This window comes from Acanthopagrus latus, chromosome 2, assembly GCF_904848185.1.
Source record: "Acanthopagrus latus isolate v.2019 chromosome 2, fAcaLat1.1, whole genome shotgun sequence".
NCBI lineage: Eukaryota > Metazoa > Chordata > Actinopteri > Spariformes > Sparidae > Acanthopagrus > Acanthopagrus latus.
The window spans coordinates 27,982,519-27,988,616 of NC_051040.1; the positions used below are offsets into that span (position 1 = coordinate 27,982,519).

Genomic DNA, 6,098 nt, shown 5'->3' on the forward strand with positions numbered 1-6,098 from the left:
ATAGTATCTTTTGTTGTTAAGATTTTCCATGATTTTGATGACATTGTATTGACAATTTCATCTCAATGAGCCTGTAGCAATAAACATGATATTAGGAATTACTATGCTGACCAGATTAACATTAAAGACTGTTGTTCTTGGATACAGCCCGCTCCAGTGCTCTGAAGCAATCCACCTGCCCAGACTCTTTGCAAAACCTTCTGCATTCAAAGTCAAACAGCCAGCTCTTAAAATTGAAAAAACAAACTATGAAATAGCATGCAAATGGTCACATGCTTAATAAAATATACTACTTAGAAAAGCCACTGTTATATATTTGTTAATGTTGGAGTTCTGACCGCATCTCCAGGGTTCTCTCCAAATGCCACAATGTGGTCATTGGCTAAATAGTGCAGCAGTGAGACAGAAACCACTTTCCCTGAAGCCAAACAACTTGTTGTTCACCACTGGTGAAACCCAAGCAGGCCGCTGCATGTCAGATCGAGATCCCTGGGTATTAATTAACAGTGTAGCTGAAGCAGAGACTGAAAGAGCAAAATAAGAAGACTGAGAGAGTCAAAGTGTTCTTTTTGACAGCTGTTGACAAGCTTTTAATCCTCCAAGCTCCCCTTCATCCTCACCTCCATCATCAAGCTGTCAGCGAGGACTTGCGGTACCATTTGAATTGCTCACGTATGTAGTAATATGCCATTTTAGGGAGTAAAAATAAAGAATCATGTCATTGCGTGACAGGTGCAGCAAAAAACTGGCAGAGCAGAGGTGCCACGTGTTGGGGTGAGAACGTGCTGTAAACCCTTAAGACCAAAAAGCAGCATACTGACAAACCAGAAAAAGTAGTAGGTAGTACAGGTGCACGGAGAAAGAGCACCTGTGGCTGCGCATTCTCCAAGTAGGTGGAGTGGTAAAAATGTCAGTCTATCAGCAGATATGATGTGTCCTCTGGACTCACTGAGGGAATGTTCCACACTTACAGAGTGTTACTGACCAAAGTCCAATGGCAAAACAGCTCACAGAAAACATCTGAACAACTTGATTCAATTATATTCATTACAACCATTATATTGTATCATCGCCACCACTGACCCACTTTCTCCACCATAAGATTGCAGCCAATGTTGTTCAGTGCACGCAAGTGAGTACAGGAGTCTCAAAGGCCATATTTCATTTGGTTTTCAGGCAAACCCACCTCAACACTTGCATGCATCTATGAAGTTGCCATAACACATTTTGAAGACTGACATAAGTGTAAGGTTGTTTTTGTGAAAGTGTTATTTATATTTATTTGTATTGACAGATGTTTGCCTCAATACTAATCAACAACTGAGTTTACTCAGCCTTTTATTTGCCAAATGAAGGCAGCATCAGGTTAACAGACGCATTTAACAAAGGAAAGCCATGATGTGTCCATACAAATGCTTGTGATGTCAACATCAAGTGGCTGCACTCTGTTACATCTACAGTACATCTAGACACTGACAACAATCTGGCTCCAGCTGAACTTTCCATCCAGACTGCTGTCTAAGAGAAAGAGACTATATTCATTTTAAACTGTCCCACTTTCCAGTCCATAAAAATCAGACATCTCCCAAACCAGAGTCTCGCCTTGGACCCCATTTATAGGAGCAGAGAGCTGGCTGTTCCAGCCAGACCTGTCACACACAGACACACACACACACCCAGTTTGGTCCTGGTTTCATCCTCCACACTCAAACATACACTTTCTCTGTCCACTCACAATTTTGACAGATGTGCATTCACTACACTGGACTGTAGACTTGCATGGATGAAGTTTTTGCCGCCAGCAGCATCTCTTGCCTCTCACCAATCAGCTGCCCTTTCCAAAACAGTGTTGGGGCTAGAGGGAAACTGGCTTTGCATGTTGGTGATACACCATCAGGTTATCACTTTGGTATTATCATTGCTGTTAGAAAACCAAACAATGAGCTATAAATGGCTTAAAGCTGCACAGAGCTGCAGGAATCAGTGTTATTCTATAGATGTACAACAACAATGCTTGCATGCTTATGTTTAGCAGATGTAATGTTGTATGATGATATTTAAGGGGCTGTGAATAACTTTAATAAATACTGTTTAGCTGCACTTTCAGGCATTACAAGGAATGAGAACTAGAAGATCTCTCGATCAGATGGTGTACATCCTGTAATGCTTCAGGTATGATTTGGGTTCGGGTTATATTTTTAGCATCACTCACTTTGGATTTTCACTAAAAAACCTATCAAAATCAAGATGATGTGACGTTTGTTGGGGTCTGCACCAAACAAACATGTTTTCTTCAATCTGGAGATCTGTAGACCAGGACTTCTCTGTAGCTCTACAGTACTTCATTATAATGCTGTTTGTCACAAATTATACCTTTATCAAAAAAATGCAGCTTCTTGAGATATGGATTTTGTGCTTCGGCATAATAGGTTTTATGGTAATAATAATATTAAGAAGAATATATTTTATAATTTTTAGTTTTCAAAACAATCAAAGATACTTTAGATGTGAACATAGAAGCAATACACTAGAAACACATTTCATAAAAGCAGACCACTAAAAGCAAATCTAAAAACATACAACATTAATCACACATAAGATACTATTTTGATCACTGATCCGCCACCTTTTCTTTTTAGTTGAGTAGCTTGCTTATATAAGCCTTTGATATAATTGTCAACTGAATGTATGCTATTGCTGCTTTTTATGATTTTTTTCTTTTAAATAGCACATTTATGAATGGATTTTTTTTTGTTTTGTTTTACTGTCTATACTGTTTATAACTTTGCATTTGTTTTCAACTCTAATGAAAGAGTATACATAAACAAGAGCTATCTTAGTAACACAATTTCAGACATAGTTTTTTCTATCAACAGCAGTTCACAGCCAGAGCATCTCAGCTCCTCTGTACAGAGAAACCGCTTGATGAGAGGATACCTGCCACACTGAGAGCTGTCAGTGCAATGTTGACAGACCGCTGCCTAATATAGACGAGGCCAAACAAAAAGCCCAAGGCCTTTCAAAGTTAGCTGGTTGACCTCCTTAAAATAGAGGGCCCAGTATCAATGTGAAGGAATTATATTCTGGTGCTGACACCCCAGGGAACGTGAGGTCACAGCACTAACAGCACATACACTAGAACCTGAGAACATTGTCTGCATGTTCAGTTTACTGGCAGCAGGAGCTATACCTATCTCTGACAAATGTTTGGGGAGTTGATGTCAAGCATTCTCATGAGGGTCAAATAGTGCAAGCATATATGCATGCATGCACACTTCTATATTTTAGAGCAAATGCATTATTGAAAGGACTTGACACAGTTTTTGGTTGCAGAACTGTTGGAGTTTTGATCACAAATTAGGATAAATCAGACCAGGAGAGCAACACATCTGTACTTATGCTAGTGTTGTACCACTACCTGAGGGATGTGGTGCAGTGAGTCCAACCCTCACCTATGGTCATTTGGCTTAAGGTTGTAACCAAAACAAAGAGATCAAGGATAAAACTGAACTGAACAACTGAAAAAAGCCTCTTGGGTGAGAGGTGAAATGTATTCAAGGAGCTGAAACAAGTCCAGTTGCTTTATGATACAGCATTTAAATTCACCATAACCTGGATGACCCAAGAATCCTCACCAACATCGCAGACCCAAGAGACAAAAATGTATTTCCTTTGGACAGAGGAGATCTGTGCAGGTGTCATTACCTCTCACACTATAACCATACTGGGTTGGAATTGAGGTAGTTGCTTCAGACAATTTCTGTAGTTTCTGAGGCAAATAATCTGACAATCATGCTCACTTTGTGCAGTGACTGGTCAGATCTGTGACGGTGAGATAGTAACCAGGCTTTAAAATTCTCTTTATAGCTATAATCTCTCTGTAATCTCTCTTTAAAGCTATATTTTTCTTTTTTTATTGTTAAAAGGTGCAAAGATTTGACTCTAAAGCATTCAAATATTCACTAAAATGCAACTAGCTACACAGCTAACAGAGTGAGCTCCATAGTCCCCATTCCAGAAGCAACACCCATTATGCCTCTCTTTGATGGCAGGTTTTAAACTGCGTGTTGCCATTTATAACAGAACACTTACACTTTGAGATGTGGTCAAGAGACCCATTGTGCAAAGTCTTCCCATTTGCCCGGCTAAAGCCTCTAGATTGTCCGGAAAGCACTGGAGGGTGTGGCTGGTGAGAGCATTTTGGTGCAGATGAAGGCACAGTTGGGTGAAAAATGAAAGGAACAACTTGATTAGCACCTTAATGCTCCTCAGAGAATTAACTTTTTACTGTTTTGGAGCTACTATTCATCTAATACACTAAAAGCAAACTCCAGAATTGTTGCCAGTCCATTCAATTCCGCAGTGCTGATAAAAATAATAGATTTTGGAGTCACAGACATAATCCATTGGGGCGCACAGTATGCTGTCAGTATGCACAGTTAAAAAACTGACAGGCTGCCAAAAATACCAAGACTCTCTCTCACAGTCTACTTACAGTTCACATACCATGTGTTTGCCGTCAGCAAACCACTGACCAGACATACCTCAGCACAGCAATGATGAAGTCCAAATTCTTTTATAGGTCTGTGTATTGCTCAGTGGGAGCATGTTCTTGTGGGAGCAGTATCACCTGGACTGATATTCATACAGATTGTTGTTTGGTAATCTATCAACAACAGGTTTTTGATTCTGCAACATTTTACTTTATGAGAAGAGTTGCATGAGTTTTATTTAATGTCTTATGATGAGAAAAGTTAGTCCCATACTGGCAAGGGGCTTTCTACAGATGATTAGCTGTGTCTCTTCTAAAAAATGGGCAACATTTGTGAATATTTTAGTTTTTTCAGTGATTGATACAGAGTGACTTCATAACATTTGTTTGCAGTTTTACTAAGTTGGAGGGTGAGTGTGTTTACAGATGCTGTGTTGGCTCCGTGTACCATAATTCCAATCACGTGAACAAGCAATTAGCATTCCTTGGCTAACTTACATGTAGTCTGCACAACTGCTGTACTACGGAAGTGAATACTGCAGTACACGCTTGAAATGGGATGGTTAAACATGTACTTTATGTATAATTTTCATACTATTTCTCAAATGTATTATATGGATCGTAGCATAAAAAGCGACTTATCACTTCATTTTATATAAAATATCACTACCTACAACATTCACAACTTTTCATTTTGTTAAGCAAATAAGTGTTATTTCCTTACTGCATAAATGGTAATGTTGAGTCATCATCAATACAACCCTTACAACAGAGTTTTAGTTGAATATCATAAGAATTTTATAGGGCAATAGTGATATATCCTATCAGGATATTACAGCATGGTAAAGTTTACTTTTTCTTCACAGCTTGTTGGCACATTTCTGGAGCAACAGGTTATAATTTTGTTGCAGTTAGTTGGAGAGTTAGACCATCATTCAGCTATGTTAAATATCTTTAGTTTCAAAATCTTTAAAATCTAAATGAGCTTAGATTCAATGTGTACAAGGTCAAGCAAACGTAACAAAACTGAATAAAACAAGGTTGGGGGTATTTTAATGGGACATGTGAGTCTGCAGTGAGTACAAATACAAGACTTTTGTTTACAAGCGTGTTAACATGAGTTGATCCCCAGTGCTGCAAAGCAAACATTTGTTTGTTTGTTTTAGAGTGGTGGCTAATTGGAAAGAATTTCTGCTCCCTCACTATTGCAGCTGACGGTCCAAAGACTGAACCAGGGCTGTTGTGATATTTGTGATTTGAGCAGACAGACAGTTTGGCTGAGAGACATAGTAATACCACCATTACTAGAGCCATATTGTTAGCATGGCTAAACATCTAGACCCGAGCTTGCACTTGACTGATTGATTTAGTATATGACAATTCAGCTGTTTTTGTCAAATTGTAATGAAATACAGAATTTTGCAATGTCACAATCCAAAAACATGGACTGTGACCATATCTACTGAAATATCAGGCAGTTATTTCACATTTAATGCATTTCATCTAAATCTATATATCCATTGATATCCGGGATTGCGATTTAACAAGTGACATTGAAATTAGGTGTTTTAATAGGACTCTTTAGTGGCATCTCATGACTGTGAAA

General features: G+C 38.7%; 1 protein-coding gene across 3 annotated transcripts in view; it reads right to left on the reverse strand.

Annotated features, from left to right (window-relative positions):
* Positions 1-6,098, reverse strand: part of LOC119011590 (sorting nexin-19-like) — a 43,309-nt gene that overhangs the window by 24,384 nt on the left and 12,827 nt on the right. The gene's annotated exons all lie outside the window — the stretch shown is intronic.